Source organism: Pollachius pollachius (genome assembly GCF_949987615.1).
Source record: "Pollachius pollachius genome assembly, chromosome: 16".
Taxonomy (NCBI): Eukaryota; Metazoa; Chordata; class Actinopteri; order Gadiformes; family Gadidae; genus Pollachius; species Pollachius pollachius.
This window is the reverse complement of record NC_136949.1, coordinates 3,928,381-3,939,449: the sequence shown is the minus strand read 5'-3', so window position 1 is coordinate 3,939,449 and position 11,069 is coordinate 3,928,381.

Here is an 11,069-nt window from a genome sequence, read left to right as displayed (position 1 = left end):
ATATCGGATCCAACAGCGATCGCTCTGCTTCCCTTAAAGCAAACATCGCCGTTTCCGTGACGAATCACCCCAATCTGTTCCGCTCCCGTTGGTGTGTGGCAGAGTTCCTTCTGTATCGCACACACTTGTTGCTATGAGGCCATGTGCTGCGCAACACACACGCGCACACACACACACACACACACACACACACACACACACACACACACACACACACACACAGACACACTCACACACCCGGGTAGTATTGTTGATCTCAGAGAGAGAGCGAGTCACCCGCACATCACACACACACACAAACACACACACACACACAGTCCATGAGTCACTCAGACAGACAGACAGACGTCCAGACAGACAGAGGAGGCGAAAGGACACCACAGGCAAATGGGAAGAGACAGGGGTGACGTGAGGCAGTTAGAGAAGGGGTAGATTGTGATAGCCCCCCGGGTGGGGGGGGGGGGGGGGGCCCCCCCCCCACCCGGCCCCAGTCACATCACAGGAGTGCTCTGCTCATGAGTACTTCAGAAGAGCCAATCCACACGCAGACACTTTAATGGGACGCCCACACACGCCAGCTCTCTCACTGTACACGCAAGGACGTGTGTGTGTGAGAGTTTGTGTGTGTGTGTGTGTGTGTGTGTGTGTGTGTGTGTGTGTGCGTGTATGTGTGTGTGGGGGCATGGAAGATATAATTAAAATTGTACAGACTGCCAAACGCAAAAGGGGAACGAATAGCTAACAGCAGCCGGGGTTGCTAGGCAACGGCACAGCACCGATGCTGCAAACCCCACTCGCATCCAGACCTTTTCCGCGGAGTCGCCTCGGAGAACTTCCCCTATCGACGCATCCGTCCTGCAGCACCAAGGGTTGTTTTCCCCTGAGACTCTGGACCGCGTTCAGCTCGGTTTGCCCCGGAGTAGGCGGGGAGGTTTTGGCCAGGATCTTAAACAAAATAAGTACACAAGGTCAACTGTGTGCTAACCAACACCGCAGAGTGCTTTTCACATCGGATCTTGGAGAAAACTTCCTTGGGGTTGTTAGGGAGGGTCTACCAATTTAATTATTTAATGAAATATAAATAGCAAAGTAGGCCTGAAAACTCATTCTAAAAATGTATCTGAAACACTGTGCCTGTGTTAATAATGTAGTGATCAAATGTAATGATCCAGAAGGATGATACTCAACACGAATCTATATCAGAGTACAGTGTTATGCAAGCAGCACGTCCACACCAAGGCAGAGTATACATTTAGCTTGTTCTAGGTAATCGACCCCAGCGGCCCCTCACGTGGTCTGAGCTCCTGCTACATGTTGTGCTAACAATAAGACACCACTTCCTTAGAGAAACACCGTTAATGGCCAACACACAGGAAACCTCTCTTCCTGAGGCGTCTGAGTTTCCGTTAGACTCAGAGCGTGTGAAAGTGCACGTTGCTGATAGTCGTCGCCAGCGACATTGTCCTGGATCCTGTGATGTGTACGGTCACAGAGTGTAACGAAAGGAAACGTCCTGCTCCCTAAAGGTACATTATTGTTCTGTAACTTTTTTGCTGAAAAGTCTGCAGTTGATCTCTTGGAAGTGGTACGGTGACCCGCGATGGACTGGAGGAGATATCGCTGTCATATGTGTTCAGTCTTTCAGCTGATGCTTTAAACCTTTTCATTTTTTGTTTCGATACAAAGGGTTGGGTCCGATGGGGCTCCAGGCAGAGTTGCAGACGCTTTGGTGTTGAACCCATGCCCTTTCGTCTGGGACACAAACAAACGTACCGACTAAGCGATCCCGTCTACGACCCCAACCTCTCACCCAGCTGAACATCTTCAGAGAGTTCGATGTCCACTTACAGTTGTCACAGTTTCCTCATCGTGTTCTGACCTAGACTTCATCATCTCCTAAGGACAGAGGGTGAGATCTCGGCCAAGGTGTCAGTGAGGAGTTGTTGACTTCTGTTTCCTGGAGTATTTCAGCACAAGATCTCACGGGTGGGACATTCCCGTTTTCGCAGAGTCTTGATTGCTTTGTTTGCGACAGGAAACCGTTCCGTGTAAACGCATTTCGTTGTAATTGCTACGGTTCCAGAAAGCCCCAAGGCATCTAAAGCTCCATTAGCTGGTGAACGGTGGCGTTTGATAATGGGGTGACACCCATCTGGCTTTCTAATTAAGTTAAAGGTATTTAAAGCTGCAGTATGCAAGATTTGTTATTTCGAGCTCGAACTTCTCTAGTGTGAGCTTCTCTCCCTATTCTATCTGAAACCTGACCAAGCATGTTTTTAAAAGTCACGTTTATTAATTGGCTTTCATAGTTTGATTTCATCCATGGGATGTCAAACGGCTGTGATTGGCCAGAAAAAGAAAAATCCTAGAATGGTATTTCTTTAATTTCTCGGGGAAACTACTTAGGAAATTACTTACTAGCCCTAACCCTAACCCTAACCCAAAATAATATAATGTAAAGCAGATTTAAAACAGCTTTTCTTTTTTGCATAGTGTAGCTTGGACATACAGAGATTTCTGATGACATCAGAAGTTATCAGAAGTTATCTAGTTAACCTCATTATAAGAAAAAGCCCAAATCCTTCTTTGTAACATGAATGCTTAAATTGAAATTACCTTTCCTCCTTACCATTTGAAAAACATAAATTCAATTCACACTGAATCCTTGCCATAACACCGGTCCTTCCTGGATAAAGGGATGGTTCCTGATACCAGTGGTCAGGAGCCGTTTTCTCAAAGAGCTAGCTAGACTTATAGATTCAGGACATTATTCTGAATCATTAAAGGCCGTCCAGCTAACAATGAATGGGAAGTCTTCATCTCCGATCAGCATCAGACATTCAGGAGCCTATATCATCCCAGGGACCAGTTCTGGGGTTCCAAAGCTGGGAGGATTTAGGAAGACATATGGGAAATATTGCAACTTTGAAATGGATGTGTTGGTGTAGTTGTGGGCAGGGGGAACTTGAATGCACAGATAGGATTTGCTAGCCTGGGGTTGAGATGGGAAGAATCCTTTATGTAAGCCTATTCACGAGCAAGAAGGATGCTGGGGATGCACTTTGAAAGTATGCAAATGCATGCACACATACACACTCACACAAAAACAAAGACACACAAACAGACACGCACACACACACACACACACACACACAAATACACACACATACGTTCGAACCAACGTTGATTCACATAGAAAGTCATACATTTACATTAATGTTTAGGGTGCTTTTATCCAAAGCGACATACACTTGTCAGAGGAAATAGAAACAACAATAAATCATTGTCGGTACAGTAAGGACCTTCATAAAAACAAGTGCCAGGCACTTACGATTGCAAGGTTTACCCATTCCATGCATACAACAAAGATACCTACTATAGGATGGTACACAATGCTAAGTACTATTTTTAAGTGCCAGGACGTACAACATACAGTAAGTGCTTACATTAATTGCTGTGAGATACAAACATACAATTCAGACATACAAACATACTAACATAATAGACATTAAAAGAACAATAAAACAAATACACAAGAATAATTATTTATATGCAGTAAAATAAGGAATTGGCCATGCAGCCTTCAATGCAATTGAGCATTCAAATCACATCTTAGTTTATCGTTGATTGGGAATGGACTGGCTTTGAAGCTTAACATCAAGTTTTAAGAAAACAAATCAACAAAAAACAAATAAAAGTTCATAAATTAATTATGAAATATCGTATTTGCTTTGAGGAAGTTAGTAGATACATGTATGAATTCAGATTTGCTCAACTAACAGCTTTAGTTGAGCTAATTAGCTTGATTCCAAAGCAAGTTATTCATTCATCTGGTAGCTGATTAGCTTAGCTAGCGCAGTGCACGTTCAAAACATGTGTGGTCGTAACGAGCTGCTCGCTCGTCCTCCGGTCCTGCTGCCCGCGGCTTTCCGGAGAACCGCTGAGCCAGACCACTTCACCCCCGACACCAGCGCTCCCTTGGGGGTCTTTCACACGCAAACTGTGAAGCCGATCTGATGAACGGTTGTCAAGGAAATCGAAGGAGAGAGCGTCAGACAGACATACATACATAGACTCCAATTAGATAGAAGAATCCGAAAGAAGTTATTATCAATCTGATTGAGCTAATTTTACCCCTACGTGTTCCTCGGGGGTTTGTCATGTTATTGGTTTCTCAGTGTCAAAACACAAAAGCCAATTTATTTTTGGATCCCAGAGAATAAAGCCCATTATCCCGAATATTGCAGGCATTTCTAGTCAAGCATCGCTGTGATGTTATCCAGCACTTTGCATAATTTAGCATTGCTCGAAACCTTTGGCATTAGTATTAATTGCTTGCTTTTTGGCAGCCAATCTTTGTAATGATTGTAAAGCTTGAAATTAGACTGCGTATATTTTGTATCGTATCATAGAGAGCTGCATGCTGTTCCTAACCAACATGCTACCTTTGATAGTCAGAGGCTTTATCCCCATTGTGTGGATTATAATATTAAGAAGGAATTATGCAGATATTTCCATGGAGCAGATCCAACCTACCTAAACGTCTAGCTTGTTTTCAACCGAGAAGGCCTTGTGTTAATTTTGCCCTGGATGGTCTGAAGTCCAATTGTCAGTGTGATAGCATCACATGATCTCAGAAGGACCCCCTTGTGTCTGCTGAGAGCCAGCGGCTAATCAACCCTGTCTTGCCCTCTGTCACTCTCTCGCCCTCTTGTTATGCATCTATCCCACCCCCGTCTGACATACAGCCCTCCTAGTTCCCGTTCCTCTCCTCAACATATCGCACTCTGTCTTTCTCCTGATTTCTCTTCACCCCCCCCACCCCCCCCTTCTCTTCTTCAACAAATAAATGCATGGGTGGATGGAGGAGGGATGGATGGATGAATAGGGGAGGGAGGTGGTGGTGGGAGGCGACCGTTGTGGGATTAAATCCTTGAAAGGTTGTTCCACGACCCTTTAACCCCATGCCCCTCTGGTTTCATACCCTGGGTCGACCTTTCATTGACCTTATCAATCACGTGCTTGAGTCGGTATAGGGGCTTAGCCGTGGCAGCAGCATCAGCAACAGCCGCGAGCTGGTCAAGGGACAGGGACCACTCCACGAACCCTGCCTTCTACGGAGAAGACGCCGGCCGTGATGAATGAAGCACGGAACACAGATATGATCATCGGACAGTTTGACCCCACTGGACGGTCGTTTGTTTGTTTTCTGCCAATACGTCGACCACGTGACGGACCATATCGTTAGGGTCTCTGATTGAGAGCTGTAGCGGCCAGCTGTGGTTTAACCCCTCGGTTTGGTTTTCTACGCCTGTGTTGGACGGTGTGCCAGCAGCTTAAATAATGTATAACATTTTTATACACAAAGGGAAAGACAGATCACAAGAATCTAAAGTTGAGAGTTTACATTATTGATAAATTGATTTTGCTCTTTGAGGGAGAAACCAGAAGGCTTTGCTCGTAGATCATCTTAACCTGGACAATGCGGTTCGCAAGGGGGATTGAGGATACTCCTGCTGCATGGCCACGATAAAGGGCAGGGAATGTCATGGTGATGGCCCATCCCTTTAAGACAGATCTCAGGATAAACGGTCCGGTATCATAAAATGAAACAACACACCGAAACAATTGATGTGCTCATATGATAATTATTCCAATTATATTTTTGCCTTTTATCTCGATTTTCAATTGTTTGGTGGAGGATGAAAGTGTGATTTGGTCTGTTTACCAAGCCTCCTGGATGCCAGGATAGAGACACAGGAGGCTGATGAGGGTTTTAAGAATCAGTCTTTGTTTGCACAAAAAATATATATAAATAATAAGCAGCGTGGGACAGAGGACTGAACTACACTTAACATAACTATCAACCTTTATGCAGCAAGAAAAACAGAATTTTTTGATTGGAAAAACTAGCACAAAACAACCCACACAATAGGGTTGTGTCCTCACTAAATTGTGGCTGTGTGTATTTTCTAGCAATGACAAACTGACAGTGGGAGACAACCTCAATCTGGTAAAACCACTTATTCAGTCTACATTTACATTTACATTTAGGGCATTTAGCAGACGCTTTTATCCAAAGCGACTTACAACAGTCTCTGTTTTATATAAAATCCTTCCATACCACAAATTCATGTCCGACCCCCCTGGCCAGTCTTGTCATTCCTCCAGAGATGGCCTCACTGTTATGAGCGTTCCATTGCCAATATCGTAATGTAATTGTGTAAAAGAAACCAAATACTAAATCAGAAGGATGCAGTGTTTTCTGTCTACAGGACCGTTTCTAACCTTCTGGGGGCCCTAAACCACTTTCTACTTGGCTTTAACAAATGTTCAATTTTAACAAAATTTGAGATTGATCTAAGGTTAAAAATCACTGAGCATTTTTACAGTTCAATTTTTTTTTATGTACTTCATACATTTTCCAAGGCGTGCCCCCTGATAGCTCGGGGGGGCCCCAAGCCGTTGCTTATACCAGTTATATCTAGTACCGGCCCTGTCTGCCACAGAACAGCAACTCACCCCTCATCTGATTGGCTGACCTCCGGTAAAAAAAGTGGGAAGGGGAGGGATCAGGCAGGCTGCCTTCCAACCGAGGTGCTGAAGGCCTGTCCGGCCTCACCAGCCCATGGGGATCTGAGGCCGGGGCCTCTAAGAGGTAGAGTGCAGCGATGATCTGTTACATAAACCGCTGGTAAAAGGTCGGCAAATCACAGCGAAGGGCTTGATCTCCTCGATGACGGGGGGGGCGGCTGGGGCCTCCTCCAGAGTGCCAGAACCCATCTGGACGGGTGGCTGGATGCTGGGGGGGACATGGGGACGTTACCAAGGCAACGGTGTCTCAGGTCGCACAATCAGCGTTCCTGTGTGATCGGGGGGAGGGTCCTTTATGCCAACAAACGGGGGGGGGGGGGGCATGACAGGGGACTCAATCTAATCTACGACAACTCACGAGATGCCACAATAAATACTTTGCATTGAGTTTTCACTCAGAAGAAAACCTTGATTAGACCTTGAGGGGCTCAACCATTTCTCAAAACAACATGTGACCCGCAATGGTCCTTGTTTCCTTCGTTGACGGCCTTGTTTCCTTGACTGATAAGGTCACATGCCACAAGCATTAGTTATCATTGCAGCCGTATTGTTTTCCTCTCGGCCCAGGGCGATGGGACATTTCACTTAACCACATTAGCCGAGATTATTACAGAGCAGTAATGCAAATGTCTCTCCGTCTTCATACTAATTAATACAACAAAAGGTTGATGGCTTTAATAAAGCTGAGCTGACCTACAGAGGCAGCAGATTGCTGTAATTAAGATGGCACAAAATTATACTCCTCAACACAATTACTGGGCCAGTCCACGTGTAATTTTGTTGTACAAGTACCAGCCAGAAAGCAAGTGAATCAGAGTGATAAGCAATAAGAACTTCATAGCAACACAAATATCTCAATCATACAACGTGAAGATGTCGAAATACCATATCATGCACTGCATTTTCTCATTGGTTAACTTTCGTTTTTTGTTACTTTAGATTTTCTCATATGTTACACACGGACCGCTGTTGCACATGTTACACAAATTCTCGTCTCAGTGTTGAAAGGGTAATGTTGGTAGGGAAATGACAGTGCTCTCTCACAGCTTTGGGTGTTAAGTTAAAAAATAAATGTGAACATTGTCTGTTGGTTTATGGCGAAAAGATCCAACATCAGAGATTCCAAAGAGCCCAAAAGACAAGAACTGGCTCAACATCAGTCCACCATTCATAACATGAATGTGAAATTTAAATGTGTGGTTGAAATGTGTAGTATTTTCCCTTGTAGCTCAGTGAGCATGCTGGGTTTAATAATGCACATTCATGAATGCCCTAGTGCTGTGGCGTGCTGCGGTTGTATACACAGCAGAGACACTGGATCTGCAGTTAATGTTTAGTTTCCCCTCCGGGACTAGTAAAATTGAATCTTATTAATGTTTAAACGTCTCTCAAGTACCATTGATTTACAGAGTAATGAGAAATACCCATAATGGTTTCATAATAACGCTTTAGTAATGGACATATAAATATGTGAGAGTAAGAGGGTTTTTATGATTGGGATTATGAATTTATGAATTGCCTATAGGTCTCTAGCTTTTGTTTTCACAACTCCCCTAGTGTTGGGCTATGCTCGTTGGGTCACTCTGACATCTGAGGTGTGTGTGGTTGTGTGTGTGTGTGTGTGTGTGTGTACGTGTGTGTGTACGCGTGTGAGCGTGTGTTTGTGTGTGGGTGGGTGCGTGAGTGAGTGAGTGAGTGAGTGAGTGAGTGAGTGAGTGAGTGAGTGAGTGAGTGAGTGAGTGAGTGAGTGTGTGTGTGTGTGTGTGTGTGTGTGTGTGTGTGTGTGTGTGTGTGTGTGTGCGTGCGTGCGTGTGTGTGTGTGTGTGTGTGTGTCTGGGTGTGTGATTGTTTGTGTGTGTGCATGTGGTAAATATGTCGACATGTCTCTTCCCTTTAATCAACTGAGGTTTGGGTCGGGTTGGAGGCAATGAATCACTCAATCTTTAATGGAGAAACACTTTACATCATCCGAAGGAAGATGAGCAGGGGGAGAGGGAGAGAGGCTGAGAGAGAGAGAGCAGGAGAGAGAGAGAGAGAGAGAGAGAGAGAGAGAGAGAGAGAGAGAGAGAGAGAGAGGCTGAGAGAGAGAGAGCGAGAGAGAGAGAGAGAGAGAGAGGCTGAGAGAGAGAGAGAGAGAGAGAGAGAAAGAGAGGCTGAGAGAGAGCGAGAGAGAGAGAGAGAGAGCGAGAGAGAGAGAGAGAGAGGCTGAGAGAGAGAAATAGCGAGAGAGAGAGAGGCTGAGAGAGAGACCTTGATTAGACAGTCATCAATCATCATCGGGAGAGACAGTTACACGGTACAAATACACGTAAACAATGTTTCCCTCTCCTCCATAATGGATGCATTTATGAACATGCCTTTAAGACTTAAAGGATGGAGGTTGCCTTCATCCATTGGGCATGGCTGAATGAATGTTTGCATCATGGTCGTTCTGATAGACTGGTTGGTTCCCTGCTCCTGGTTCTCCCCCCCCCCCCGGCTCAAAGGCTCTGTTCGAACACACTGGGAGTACATTGATGATGATTGGCTCCTATAATGCCAAGTAGGTGATGTAAAACATTCATGTCCTTCTTAGGAATGCAGGTCACACAGGCTGTGTGGGGCCAGGGTATAGTCTTGTTGTTTAGTAGAGTTTGTGTACATGTGTGTCTGTCTATGTGTGGTTTGTGTGGTTCTGAGTGTGTGTATTTGCTGATTTTTGTGTTGGTGTGTGTGTCTATCTGTGTGTGTGTTTTGGCATGTGGTTGTGTGTGAGTTTTAGTGTGAGCTGTGTTTGTTTGTGTATTCATCTATCTTAATCTAATGTGCGTGTGGGGTCTGAGTGTGTTTTGTGTGTGAGACTATCTCTGTGCATTAATGGTTTTTGGTTTGTGTGTGTTAGTGGGTGGTATGTGTTTGTGCTTGGTATGTTTGTTGTGTTTGTCTGTTCATTCATGTATACGCCAGTGCCAGCTTGTCTATGTGTGTGTGTGCTTGTGTGCGGTGTTGTCGTTCTTTAATGGCTAACTCATGCGTCTTCCTGAAGGTCTTGGGCCAGCGGGCTCGTCCACGTGGGACCATCGACCCAGGGGACCGAAATAGCCAAGGCACAACTGGATCAGCGCTCCTTATCAGATTGTGCATCCGACTTTAAAATTAGCCATTTTCTAAGAATGAGGGATGCGTGTGCGGCGGGGACTACATGTGCATTCTGCCATCCCATAATAGAAGCTTCCATCAGTCCAGCGGTCTGCGGTCGTGCTAAAGTTATTTTCAGTGAAACGACGAGTGAGAGGAACATTGGCTCAACGGTTTCCCACTGTTGTCTTCGTGTTACGATCAGCAATGTGCGCCTCAAAAACAACACTCACAGATCTTAAAGATCTCATCATGAAGCATCTTCCCGACAATGCTGCAGAGAGGTCCTTGAGCACGGCACATTTGGCACACCTGCTAAGAACTGCCAGTATTAATGCTAATATATTTATGACATGCGTTGCTAATTTGTTGATAGTTCTGTGCGAGGTGAATGCGGAAGCCCTGAGGATCGTCTTTATATGGGAACGGAGCGAATGGAGTAACTCCAGAGACTTTTGATTGAATCTTTTAATCATTTTTGAATGAAGTGTTGTTTTGAATGCCTACAGTAAACCCCTTTAGTGCTCAGTCATCTTTGTTCTAGAAACCATGGTGGTTTGGAAAAATCTAATATTTTGTAGAATAAAATGATAAAACACATAATTTCGGATGAGAGAACAATGTTTGCAGAGCTACGATGGAAAGTCAGAGGAAGAGGAGAAAGAATGGTGTGAAAATCAGCGAGACTTCAATACATTTATCTTTACATTAAGTGCAACACGAGACTTTTATCCAAAGCCACTTACAATAAGTACATTTGTCCGAAGAAAGAGAAACATCAACATATGACTGTCGGTTAAGCAATGATGTTCCTGGAACCAAGTGCCATGACAAACAATTGTTAGGTTAACCCATTCCCCGTATACAACAAAGATAGCAAGAATAAGACGCTACACAATGCTCAGTACCAGGGGCGTAGGAATGAGTTTAACATTGGGGGGAACACATATCGGAAACCTGACAGATCCATTAATGGTTTGAACAGAAATATGTCATAAATTAACTACAGGGAAAAAAATCACAAATATATTTTATTCTACTAAAATGATACATTTGTAAATGTAAAGGAAAACACATTTTGAATGGCAGTAATGAACTGATAAATATCAAATCAATTCTTTAATTGCACGCTCAATCATCCAGTTTTTTAGAATAAGAAGAGGTGACAAGACGCTGTGTTGCGCTTTCAAAATAAAATAAAATATTTTTCTCCCCCCCGGTATAATTTTTAGGTGGGACAAATACGCCTCTCTCCAATATTGGAGGGGACACGTCCCCTCCGACCCCCCCGGTTCCTACGCCCTTGCTCAGTACTATTTGTAAGTGCAAAGACGTACATCATACAAATTAGTACATTG